The sequence below is a fragment of the Jaculus jaculus genome, chromosome 2 (genome assembly GCF_020740685.1).
Source record: "Jaculus jaculus isolate mJacJac1 chromosome 2, mJacJac1.mat.Y.cur, whole genome shotgun sequence".
Classification (NCBI taxonomy): domain Eukaryota; kingdom Metazoa; phylum Chordata; class Mammalia; order Rodentia; family Dipodidae; genus Jaculus; species Jaculus jaculus.
This window is the reverse complement of record NC_059103.1, coordinates 115,879,543-115,893,126: the sequence shown is the minus strand read 5'-3', so window position 1 is coordinate 115,893,126 and position 13,584 is coordinate 115,879,543. Positions and strand designations below refer to the sequence as shown.

The 13,584-nt window shown below is 45.1% G+C and overlaps 1 long non-coding RNA gene across 4 annotated transcripts; it reads right to left on the bottom strand.

Annotated features, from left to right (window-relative positions):
- Positions 1-2,725: 2,725 nt before the first annotated feature.
- On the bottom strand, positions 2,726-12,936 carry LOC123458488. 4 transcript variants are annotated; one of them, XR_006635682.1, is made up of 6 exons: positions 12,603-12,936; positions 12,299-12,430; positions 7,411-7,561; positions 7,074-7,267; positions 4,594-4,671; positions 2,726-2,896 (listed from the first exon to the last, which is right to left on the bottom strand). It is a non-coding gene; the product is annotated as an uncharacterized LOC123458488 (long non-coding RNA). The 4 variants fall into 4 exon arrangements; XR_006635681.1 differs by having other exon boundaries at positions 7,506-7,561; positions 12,603-12,927; XR_006635680.1 differs by having other exon boundaries at positions 7,511-7,561; positions 12,603-12,925.
- Between the last annotated feature and the right edge of the window lie 648 nt (positions 12,937-13,584).

Genomic DNA, 13,584 nt, shown 5'->3' with positions numbered 1-13,584 from the left:
CAAACTAAAAGAGCACACTTCCACTAAAGCACATCCACAGCCCTTTTGTTTTTCATTTTGAGACAGGGTCTTGCTAACTTGTACAGGCTATCAAGGACTTCCAACCTCCTGCCTCAGCCTCCTGAGTAGCAGGGAATATAAGCCTGACTGGAGACTGACATTTATTTTTTCTTTTCTTTCCTAGATAGGGTTTCACTCTAGCCCAGGCAGACCTGGAATTCACTGACCATGAATTCAAGGCCACCCACCCTGAGACTACATAGTGAATTCCAGGTGAGACTGGGCTAGAGACCCTACCTCGAACAACAAAAACAAGCAAAAAACGTTATAAAGCAAAGCCAGGTGTGGCGGCAGTCACCTTTAATCCCAGCATTGAGAGGTAGAGGTAGGACTGCAATGAATTGGAGGCCAGCCTGAAACTGCATAGAGAATTTCAGGTCAGCCTGGGCTAGAACAAAACCCTTTCTCAAAAAATTGCAAAGCAAGTATAGCTGCACCACAAGTATTACTGCATGGAAGTGTTAATCCATTTTAGTAAACTATTCGCAGAGCCTTGTTCAAATGATGAGGACTTCTCAAACTTGACTCGGAGACTGCATTACTCATCAGAATATGATGGTGGAGAATTGAATCCTTCCTGTGTTGGAGTCATGGGTGGTAAACAAATTACTCAGGTCAGATTAGAATAGAAAACGTTTATTAAACATGAGCAAGCAAGCCAAGCTACAGGTAGAGCCACCTGTGAGATGGTTTTCTCCATGGTTTGGTTCCCGCCATGTAAATGAGAGCAAGTCTAACTGGTTAATGCTGGGCTCCAAAAGGGTTCATCGTTTTCAGGACGGTACCTTTCTGACTGGCTGTCTGTCACACCATTCCTGTCTCCTGTGTTCCCAGAACAAAGCAGCAAGATCCACCTTCCTCGGACTGTATGAGGCCTCACCTCCAGAGCTGCTGGCTGCCCAGGGACATTAGGGAGCAGTCCTGAAGAGGAAAGGCTGGCACACACACCTGTAGGCCTCACCTCCACAGCTGCTGGTTGCCCAGGGATGGTAAGGTGCAGTTCTGAAGAAGGCTGGCTGGCACACAAACACTTGTAGGCCTGTTTTGAAGGTCCAGCTAGTAATGAGTTGTCAGAAGGTATTGGCTTGAAATTCATGTTGAAAAATCTTTTGGACCTATAATCTCTGGATCCTAGGAAACAGATGTCCTCTATTTATTTGAAAGAAAAGAGAGCATGGGCACGCCAGGGCCTCTAACCTCTGCAAATAAAATTCTAGACCCATGCACCACCTTGTGCATCTGACTCACGTGGGTCGTGAAAAACGAACCTGGGTCCTCTGGCTTTACAGGCAAATACCTTAAAACCATAAAAAGCTCCAGTTACATCCCTTCCTAATATTACCTAATTAAGACATATTTTCTCCATTCTCAAAAGCACTTTCTTTGTATGTTCTTTTTCCTCAAATCTCCCTTCCACTGAATTCCTTCTTTCGAATACTCTGTTTTGGTTTATTTTATTTATTTATTTGAGAGCGACAGAGAAGAGGCAGAGAGGGAATGGGTGCTCCAGGGCTTCCAGCCTCTGCAAACAAACTCCAGACACATGCACCCCCTTGTGCATCTGGCTAACGTGGGTCCTGGGGAATCGAGCCTCGAACCGGGGTCTTTAGGCTTCACAGGCAAGTGTTTAACCGCTAAGCCATCTCTCCAGCCCCAAAACTCTATTTTGATGACATCATTTTCCCCCTCTGTTGGGTATGTCTTATGTAGGTAGGCATCAGCCACTGTGAGTTCATGAGTGCCATGGTCACTTTGTATGTGGAAGACAGTACTGCAAAGCACTCCTCCCCATTCTTTGGCTCTTACATTCTTCCTGCTACCTCTCCCATGATGGTCCCTGAATATTGGAGGATATGATGGTTGTTTCAGTGCTGAACACTCCAATATCACTTTCTCAGCATTTTGATGAACTTTGAGTCTTCACAATGGTCACCACCAATTAAAAAGATAAAAAGTGAGAATGGAGGGCTGGAGAGATGATTTAGCGGTCAAGGTGCTTGTCTGCAATGCCAAAGAACCCAGGTTCAATGCCCCAGGACCCAGGCCAGATGCACAAGGTAATAATGCATGGTCTGGAGTTCGTTTGCAACAGCTAGAGGACATGGCATCCCCTTCTGTATCTGCCCCTCTCTAATAAAAATTTAAAAATTCTCATTTCTGAAAAGTGAGAGCAGAGGTGCAGAGAAGGCTCAGCAGTTAAGGTGCTTGTCTGCAAAGCCAAATGACCATGGTTCAATTCCCCAGTACCCACACAAGCGAGATGCCATCCTGATGTCAGAAAGCCTCAGATGAAAGAGGAAGTAGAACAAATAGAAAAAACATGGGCCTTAGACAAACAGGGATGGGGGATTGAGGGCTGAGAATAAGCTGATCAGGAACAGGACTAGAGATGAGGAGGAAAAGCCTCGCTGGGCATGTAGAGATCCACCTTGTACAAACCTTAGTAAAGGAGAAAGGGAGGGGCTGGACTAACATGTATGCAGGATTCCAATGCATAAGCTGCCACTGCCCACTGCACAGCACGCTGGGGCAATCTCAGACAATGAATGAATGAATGAAAGAGGGTCTTACTCTATCAGATCAGGCAAGGCAGTTGAACTGGTTGTTCTTCAGGCCTTTAGGTTTGAAGTTGCAAATCATCGACAAACGCACACAAAGCACAGGCTAGAAAAAGGGACGTTTATTAAGTGAGACAAATGAGCAGTAGGCATGAACCACTTGCTCACAGAGGGTGGATCATGGCTGTTTCGCCTGGGTTCTCACCTCCTTCTGGCACAGGAGGGCAGCTGACTGGTTGCTGTGACTATGGGCCAGGCCTGGGTTTTCAGGACAGCAGCTGTGACAGAACATTTGATGAATGTCAATTAGATTCATGCAGTCACACCATCCTAATATAGTGCACTTCAGACTTGAACTCCCAACAAAACTTCAATTGAGGATTTGCAGATTGCTTAATTCTTCTGAGGATTCTGCCCACCTTTCTCATTTTAATAATTTTAAAGGCTCCAAAGGGGAAAGTTTTAGGTAAGACAAACATTACACCAAGCATGAGATGGTACAGTATCCAGTTTATTTCAAAATAATCAGTACTAGTGTACATTTCATTAAAACAGAATGTTCCACTGTTTTAGTTTTGCTGATTTTGTGATTTTCAAGGCAGGGTCTTGCTCTGGTCCAGGCTGACCTGGGGTAGTCCCAGGCTGGCTTTGAACTCAGTGATCCACTTACCTCTGCCTCCTAAGCATTGGGGTTAAAGATGTGTACCACCATACTTTGCTTATAGGATACGCACACACACAATTTGAGAGAGACAGTCAAGACAGGGTGTATCAGGGCCTCCTGTCACTGCAAGGGAATTCCAGACACATGTACCACTTTGTACTTCTGGCACTATATGGGTACTGGGGAATCCATCAGACTTTGTAAGCAAGTGAGCCATCTCTCTGGCCCATAGGCTTCTTTGGGCTTGTTTTGTTATTTGCAAGCAGAGACAGAAGAGAGACACAGAGAGCTGGAGAGATGGCTTAGCAGTTAAGGCGCTTGCCTGCAAAGCCTAATAATGCAAGTTCAAATCTCCAGGTCCCACATAGCCAGACACATAGTGACACAAGCATGCACTGTCATACATGCAGCACAAGGGGATACGCATGCCTGGAGTGCAGTCAGAGGCTGAAAGGTGCTGTCATGCCTGTATTCTCTCTCTCTCTGTGCCTCTTCCTCAGAAATAAAATAAAATGGGCTGGAGAGATGGCTTAGCAGTTAAGCACTTGCCTGTGAAGCCTAATGACCCTGGTTCGAGGCTCAATTCCCCAGGACCCATGTTAGCCCGATGCACAAGGGGGCACATGTGTCTGGAGTTTGTTTGCAGTGGCTGGATGCCTTGGCGCGGCCATTCTCTAACTGCCTCTTTCTCTCTGTCTGTCACTCTGAAATAAATAAATGAAAATAAACAAAAATAAAATAAAGTAATTGTATTACAAGAAAGAAAAAGACAATGGCCATGCCAGGGATCCTAGCCACTGCAAATGAAAAAAGTGGCATGAGCCACTTTGAACATCTGGTTTTATGTGGGTATTGGGGCATCAAACTCAAGGCATTGGGCATTACAGGCAAGTGTCTTAACTACTGAGCCATCTCTCCAGCTCCCCATTATTATTATTTTTCTTTTTGAAGTAGTCTCTCACTCTAGAACAGACTGACCTAGAACTCACTCTATAGTCTGAGGCTGGCCCCAAACTCACAATACCCCTACCTCTGCCTCCTGAGTTCTGGGATGAAAGGCATGCACCACTATGCCTGGGACTAGAGTTCCAGCTTAGCCTAGGCTACAGTGACAGCCCACCTTGAAAAATAAAAATTTGTAATTTTTAAAAAAAAAATCCTATAGCCTTTTCAGCAGTCATGGTGGATCCCAGCCAGACACCTGGGAGACTGAGAAAGGACTGTGGAATTCAAGGCCAATCTAGGCAGTACAGGAGGATTGTGAGTCACTCACTATATTTGAAACAGCATATTCAGTTCATAAACCCTTACCTTACATAAATCTTCACAATCTTGATCAATTAAATTCAACCAATGACTTTTAAGAAAAACATCTTTTTGACTTTATGCCTACAAGAAGACAAGGAAAAAAAATCAACATAGAAATTACATATTTTGAGTTCTGATAATTTTCTATAATGTCCTCATCCACATACATTAATCACAACAAATCATGATGTGAACAGCAGTGGAAATGTTTAATCATTGGACATCTATGGTGTTTGATTTTAAAGCTCTTTCAACGGGTTAATTTTTTTTTGTTTATTTTTATTCATTTCTTTAAGAGAGACAGACAGAAAGAGAAAGAGGCAGAAGAATGGGCACACCAGGGCCTCCAGCCACTGCAAATGAACTCCAAAAGCATGTGTCACCTTGTGCATCTGGCTTACATGGGTACTGGGGAAATCAAGTCTCAAACCAAGGTCCTTAGGCTTCACAGCCAAGCGTTTAACCACTAAGCCATCTCTCCAACCCTCAATGGGTTTTTCTTTTTGTTTTTAATGCATTTTATACACACAGCAAGTGGGTGCTTTAGGACATCCTACCCCAGTTAACGAACTCCAGACACATGTGCCACTTTGTGCCGCTACCTCTATGTGGATACTGTATAATCAAGCCCAGGTTATAAAAGCTCTGCAAGCAAGCCATGTAATCACTCAGCCATCTCCCCGGCCCCCATAGGTTCATTTTAATTTTTATTGCTTGGCCTTTAAAGTGCAACAAATGCTTAGTTTTCAATCCTCTAATGTAAATGTGTGTGAGTGTGCACATGCACACACACACATATATTATCTAAAATGTTATCACCATTGCAAAATACTCTTAATAAAGATTATTTCAAATACATGTCATTTACTTTATATAGATTGTCATGTTATCTCAGATGTCTCCACAGAATGAACCTGACATGGATATGATTATCTACAAGCACAGCCATACACACTTTCTTTTTCTCTCAAGTAAATAAAAATTTATTTTTACAAGACTTTTTTGACAGACATGGTGGTGCATGCCTTTAATCCCAACACTTAGGAGGCAGAGTTAGGAGAATCACCATGAATTCAAGGCCACCCTACCTTGAAAAAACAACAACAACATATATATATATTATTTATTTGCAGGGAGGGGAGAAAGGAAAGAGGGGAAAAAAGGGCACACCAGGGCCTCTAATCTCTGCAACAATCTGCAAATGCATGTGCCACTTTGGGCATCTGGATTTATGTGGGTACTGGAAAATCAAACCTGGGTCTTTAGTCTTTGCAAGCACCTTAACCACGGAGCAACCTCTCTCTCCAACCCCTCCAAAACATGACTTTTTGAGGTAAAATTTGTATTGTACCTATCAACACCATCTCATTGTTTTGAACTAAGAGAGGTTAAAAAGTTAATTTAGCAAGGCATGGTGGCACATGGCTTTAGTCACAGCATTTGGGAGGTAGGAGGATCAATTTTAGTTCAAGGCCACACTGAGACTACAAAGTAAATTCCAGGTCAGCTTGGGCTGAAGGCAGACCCTACATTGAAAAACAAAAAAGTTTGCCTTGCAAACACCAATACCTAAATTCAATCCCTGGAACCCCTGCAAAAATCCTGGGTGTGAGAGCTGGAGAGATGGCCCAGTGGTTATAGGGCTAGTTTGTAAAGCTTGATATCACTGGTTTAATTCCCTAGACCACATGCCAGTTGAGAAAGTAACACGAGTCGGGAATCAAGATCATTTACAATGTCACGAAGTCCTCATACCCCCATACTTCTCTATTTCTCTCTCCCCCACTCACACACACACAAATGCATATACTTTTAAAAAGATATGCTGGTTATAGTGGCACATGCTTATAACCCAGTACTGGGGAGATGGAGAGAGGAGAATCCCAAAAGCCAGCCAGTCTAGCCTAATTAATGAGCTCCAGGCCCGTGAGAACTACTATCTTAGAATCTGTGGAAGGAGACACAGCGCATGCCAGTAATCCCAGCAGCGGATTAGAAACTGCGTTAGAAGCCGGGCGTGGTGGTGCACAACTTTAATCCCAGCACTTGGGAGGCAGGGGAAGGAGGACTGCCGTGAGTTTGAGGCCACCCTGAGACTCCATAGTGAATTCCAGGTCAGCCTGGGCTACAGTGAGACTCTACCTAGAAAAACCAAAAAGAAAAAAGAAAAAAGAAACTGCGTTAGAAACTGTCTCAAAATTAAAACGGGAGGGGCGGGGGGGGGAAGGAAGGGCTGTAAAGATCTTAGTGATTGAGGAGTGGCCTATGAAGCCCAATGACCTGGGTTCAATTCCCCAGTACCCACATAAAGCCAGATGCATAAAGTGGCATGTGCATTCCAAGTTCATTTATAGAGCTAAAGGCCCTGGCACTCTCTCTTCCCTCTTTGCTTGCAAATAAATTTTTTTAAAGGTGGATAGCATTCTGAAAGATGACACTTGAGATTGTCCTGACATGCACACACAGATGAAACAATATCTCACCAGAGCCTTTAGAAATCCAGCAGTTACTTGGCAATCATCCAGTTCTTCTATTTTTCAAGGCATAGTCTCACTCCAGCCCAGGCTGACCTGGAACTGTACTGCTGTCCTCGGCTGGCCTCAAACTCAGTGATTCTCCTACCTCGGCCTTCCAAGTTGGGATTAAAGACATTTCTTTTAAAAATATTTTTATATATCTGAAAGAGATAGGCAGGTAGAGGGAGGTTGGGCACTGCAGGGCCTCCCACCACTGCAAATGAACTCTAAATGCTTGCACCACTTTGTGTCTGGCCGGAATTACACGGGTACTGAGGAATCCAACCAGGCCTGTCAGGCTTACCAAGCAAATGCCTTCAACCAGCCTCTCATGCATCCATTTCCAAGTCAGTGTGATCCCTCCCAGAATTCTTTGTATCCCTAAAACAGATACACTACCTTACCTTTCCTGTGTATTTCATAATCATCTTCCACATAAATCAAGAGTATTGTTCCTGAAAAACAGGTATTATCTATAATCATGTTATGCAATGGACAATGCCTTCTACAATGATATCTTTAGTAAAACTTACATATCCTCATTGAATATTCAATAATCACAACAGTTCATTATGTGAACAGCAGTGAAAAGTTTTAATCACAGGATATGAAGTTACAGGACAAAGCCAAGAAGCAACAAAACACATAAAAAATTAAAATAATCTTTTCTCTTTTTAAGTTTTCTGAGGGAGAGTCCCACTCTAGCCCAGGCTCGCCTGAAATTCACTATGTAATCTCAGGGTGGCTTCGAACTCATGACAATCCTCCTACCTCTGCCTCCCGAGGGCTATGACTATATAGGTGTGCGCTACTATGCTTGGCTTCTTTTATCTTGAAGCACTCTAAGACTACTTAGAACAGCAACCCCTTCTGGCCTCTGTAAAATTGGTCTTTTTTTTTTTTTTTAACTATGTCAACATTAGCTCCATACATACTTCTCCCTCAGTCTAGGCTGAGACTGCTTACAGTGCATGGAAACTCTAGAGATACAACCTCAGTGGGGCTCACTGTACTGTGATTTCCAGCACAGCTGTTCTTCCCTCAGTCTCAGGTGAGGGGTTACATACAGAGCATGAGACCTCAGAGCAGCACTTCATTCAGGATCACTACATCAGGATTAACCCCACACATGCTCTCCCCTCGGTCTTGAGGGCTCACTTACAGAGCATGGAGATTCCTGAGACACCACCTCAGTGGGGCTCATTATATTGGGATTACCAGCATGGTTGCTCTTCCCTCATTCTCGGGGAAAGGGCTAAAATGTGTCATTTTTAATGGTCTATTATAGTTTGAAAACTTGTGTCAGTGTGCTCCTGAGATCTTCTCAGTCACTCTCCATCTTGTTCTTTGAGATAGGTCTCTCTCTCAACTTAGAGCCCACTGATTTCACTAAACTAACCAAGGAGCCCAAGGGACCCACCTGTCTCTTCTTCCCTAGCACCAGATTACAGGCAGGGCCCACCACACCCAGCACAGTGCATCTAATATTGGGGATTTGAACACATGTCCTCATGTTTGTACATCAAGCACTTTACTCATGGAGCCATCAATACAGACTGTGTCCATGACACTTGAAAAATAGTTCTCAATAAATAACTCATTTGTAATTGATGATTAGAAGGATGTTGTGACAATAGGATAAGAACCCTTACACCACATCTTTCCTAGGAAAAGCGTAATAATGGTAGCCAATTAAGCAGGAACGACAACAGGCCTCTCTTCAGGGAATAAACTGGATACCCTCCAAGCTGTTATCTCCTCCACCAAGCTCTCAGTCTATAATGCTTCTGAAACAATTTAAACAAAAACACATTAGGGGCTGGAAAGATGGCTTAGCGGTTAAGGCATTTGCCTGCAAAGCCAAAGGACCTCGGTTCAATTCCCCAGGACCCACGTAAGCCAGATGAACAAAGGGCCGTATTCTTCTGGAGTTCGTTTGTAGTGGCTACAGGTCCTGGCACACCCATTCTCTCTCTCCCTCTCTCTCAAATATAGCTTTAAAAAAAGTGCACACATACACAAAGGAAAGCTGGGCGTGGTGGTGCATGCCTTTAATCCCAGCACTAGGGAGGCAGCGGTAGGAGGATCACCATGAGTTTGAGGCCACCCTGAGACTACATAGTGAATTCCAGGTCAGCCTGAGCTAGTGAGACACTACCTAAAAAAAAAATTTTTTTTTTAATTTACTAATGTTTGTGCATATATGGATGCATCAGAGACTCTTGCCACTGCAAACAAACTCCCGTGCATGGGCCACTTTTCCATCTGGCTTTACATAGGTACTGGGAAACCAAATCCAGGTTGACAACCTCTCCAAGTATCATTAACCACTATGGCATCTCTCAGCCCCCCAAAATATTTAATATTGGGGGAGGTGATTGTGGAGGGAAACTGGATTCCTGTCAACAGTCAAGGATAACCTGGAAATGCATAAGATCAAGTTTATCTAACTTCAATTTTCCCTTAAGTCCTTATGCTTTCAAATTCATTATTTTACTGAATGTGAAGGTTTATACACACACACACACACACACACATATATATATATATATTTTTTTTTTACACACTTATAAACTAAGCCCTGGGTCTTGTGGACCACTGAGCAAGACAAAGGTTTGTCTTCCAGAATATAGACATGCTAGCAGAATCATGTGCCAGGAACTGAACATCATCTTAGATACTGCATTCAAGGAACACCCTGTAACGGGTTTCCTTCAGGCTTGAGTCCAAATCCAAATAACAAAACACACAACCCCAATGAGATAACAGAACTATGAAAATATGGCTCAAATGAACCTTCATCCACTGCCAGTGGGAAGGGAAAGTATACAGTAATGCCAGAAATTAGTTTGGCAATTTTCCAGGAATGTAAGCAGTTACTGTAAGACTGGGCAATGCCACTTAAAACTTATATCACACAAAAATTTGTCCACTAATATGCATAGTATCATTAATACCCCCCAAGCCAGATGTACAAAGTAATGTATGCATCTGGAGTTCATTTGCAAGAGCTACAGGTCCTAGTGGGCCTGTTCTCTCCCTCCCTTCTCTGTCTACTGGACAAAAAAAAAAAAAAGCTCAAATGTGTATTAATTTATGACTCCACCTGAAAGAAACAGAATGAAGAAATTCATATAGGCACATGCCTTTAATCCTAGCACTCAGGAGGCAGAGGAAGGAGGATCACCATGAGTTCTCAACCACCCTGACACTACATAGTGAATTCCAGGTCAGCCTGCGCTAAGACCCTACCTTAAAAAAAAAAAAAAGTTACAGCTGGGTGTTGTAGTTGTAGCACGTGCCTTTAATAACAGCACTGGGGAGGAAGAGGTAGGATCAATGTGACTTTGAGGCCACCATGAGACTACAGAGTCAATACCAGGTCAGCCCCAACTACATTAAGACCTCATACCTCCACAAACCAAAAAAAGGGGAAAAAAAATCCCAAAACTTTCCAGGCTTGTAATCCCAACTTCCTGGGAAACAGGAGTATCACTGAGGCTAAAACCAGCCTGAGCAATATGCTAAGACAGCCATCAAGTTCATATGAAGTCACATGAATGTTCCAAATACTGCCAGGATTGGTAGATAGAGGCCTTTAATCCTAGCTGGAGGGAAACAAATGTAAGAGGATCTAGGCTAGTCTGGAACTACAGAAAGAGACCCTTCCTCAAAAACAAAAAAGTTCTTGGGCTGGAAAGATGGCTTAGAAATTAAGGTGTTTGCCTGAAAAACCAAAGGACCTCGGTTCACTTCCCCAGGACCCACACAAGCCAGATGCACAAGATGGTGCATGCATCTGGAGTTTGTCGGCAGTGGCTGGAGGCCCTGGCACGCTCATTCCCTCTTTCTTTCTTTTTTTTTTAAATTTTTTATTTTATTTATTTGAGAGCGACAGACAGAGAGAAAGACAGATAGAGGGAGAGAGAGAGAATGGGCGCGCCAGGGCTTCCAGCCTCTGCAGACGAACTCCAGACGCGTGCGCCCCCTTGTGCATCTGGCTAACGTGGGACCTGGGGAACCGAGCCTCGAACCGGGGTCCTTAGGCTTCACAGGCAAGCGCTTAACCGCTAAGCCATCTCTCCAGCCCTCATTCCCTCTTTCAATAACTAACTCTTTCATCTCAGGGTGGCTTTGAACTCATGGCAATCCTCCTACCTCTGCCTCCCGAGTGCTGGGATTAAAGGCATGCGCCACCACACCCAGCTCAAATAAATAAATTTTTTAAAGTTCTAAAAAAGTGTGGATTGGCAGTGTAGTAATAGAAACCTTTTGTAGCATGCAAAATGTCCTAGGCCTGGACCCCAGCACTGAAATGGGAAACAATTCAGGTCTTAATTGGTTGAGTAGCAAAACAAAATTGCAACAAATACTCAACCAACAGGCAGTATTTTAGTCCAAGTCCTCTCCTCTGCTACACGTATTAATTATTAACAGCCAAGTAAACATCTGCCCAACACCCACATTTATTCTCCAACACCCAATTTTTCCAAATTTCATGGTCTATCTTTAGGCTGGCATAATGGAAAATACATATAAATAAGTAATCCCTTAGTATGAATCGTTCTGACCGGGATCTAGATTAAAGGGGGTTAAGAAGAAATTGTTAGGTCTGGAATTACAGAAAAGAAAGGAAGCATTTACAAACGCTCCTGTTTTCTATCACTGGCCTCCAACAATACTCAGCAAGGAAAAAGGACACTTATATCACGCTAAGGATCTCCTTACCCCAGACAATCTAAAAACTATGCCTTAAATTGGACCATTTTATTCCCTCTGAAATTAGAAATCTTAGCTCAACTATAAGCAATTTAAGACACTGTTCTGCTGGACGTGGTGGCGCACGCCTTTAATCCTGGCACTTGGGAGGCAGAGGTAGGAGGATCATGAGTTTAAGGCCATTCTGGGCTCCAGTGACCCTACCTCGGGGGGGGAAAAAAAAAAAAGACACTGTTTGAAAACCTGCGCAGTGCCAGAGGTGGGTGGCTCATGCCTTTAATCCCAGCACTGGCTTGGAGTTTAAGGCCAGCCTGGGACTACCAAGAGTTCCCAGGTCAGACTGAGGTAGAGACCCTCCTTAGATTAAAAATAATAAAATCACAATCCTGAAAGGTATCCACGATGGTCTATTTCCCCCCAAACTTGACCATTCTCTCGTTTCTGCTCCTGCAGCGATTGCCCAGGGATTTTACCTTTACCGGCGCATATTCATACTCAGGCTCCCCCAAGGGTCCACATCCACACAGCCAAGCGCACCAAGCGCTCCGACTCCCAACTCCGCATCACAGGGCTGTAAGACGAAGCGCAGCGATCCCCTCGTCAGTCTAGGTGTAGTGGTAGAAAGCTGGTTAGCATGCTTGACAGAAGCCCGGCACCGGAGACAGTACGACGCTCGCTCACCGCGGGCTCAGCATCCCACCCGTGCACTCCCTCGCCTCAGCCTCCCGTCCGTCCCACGGACCCGGCGGCACACCCATCGGCCCGCCCCGGGACGACCTGGGCCTGCTCTCTGCCTCTCTCTTTCACATTCTCTCAAGCAGCGTCAAGGAAGGGGCGATGGAGCCGGATTGCGCGCCAGGACATAGAGACCGGAGAAAACACTGGCGGTTGCACCAGAATCACCCACCAACCCAACAAAAGAAGAGCCACGGGCAAGGCGATTACGCTGACGGGCCTTCGGATTGGCTGCTGGGACACGACGTGGCTCGTGATTGGCTAGCGCGGCGCCTAAGGAAAGGCTAGTGGAGTCCCACGTTGCTAGGTGCCAGGCGAGTCAGTGAGCGGAACTGTGATGACGAGCTTTGTGCTGCCCCGGAAGCCCTGGGGCCCGACGCCACGTACGGAGGTGGATGACCCCTGGTCGTCCGGCTGCGCTCCGCCAGGACGGCGACGGCCCTGCTGCGGCTGTGCGAGCGCAGGCGCGGCGCGCGGCGGAAGGGCGAGGTCAGGCCATGCGTCACGTCACGTGGTGCGGCGAAAGGCGCTCGCGGTGTGGCGGGAGACTGGGGAGTTTGGGATCTTCTCCTTTTCAGTGTTTTCCTCCGTAACTTTTCACCGGCTACCGCTTGCCCTGCTGGCTTCGAGTGCGGTTACTGGTTAGGGCTGCTGCTTTCCACCCGCTGTTTTCTTACTTAAAAGTGAGGCCTTCCGGACCCAGCGTGGGCGCCCTTGCCAGGAATCCCAGCATGAGAGACGCGAGGCAGGAGGATCCTGAGTTCGTGACCAGCCGTGATGAACTAGGTTTTTAAAAAACATTTTTATATTTATATCCAAGCAGAGAGAGAGAACAGACATTATGGGCTTTGTGAACGAACTCCAGGTGCACGGATACTGGGGAATTGAACCCTGGTAAACGCCTTTGGTCACTGGTTCGGGTCACCAGCCCACCAACTCTTCTTTTGTTTTTCGAGGTAGTCCAGGCTGACCTGGAATTCACTATGTAGTCTAAGGGTGGCCTCCCGAGTGCTGGGATTAAAGG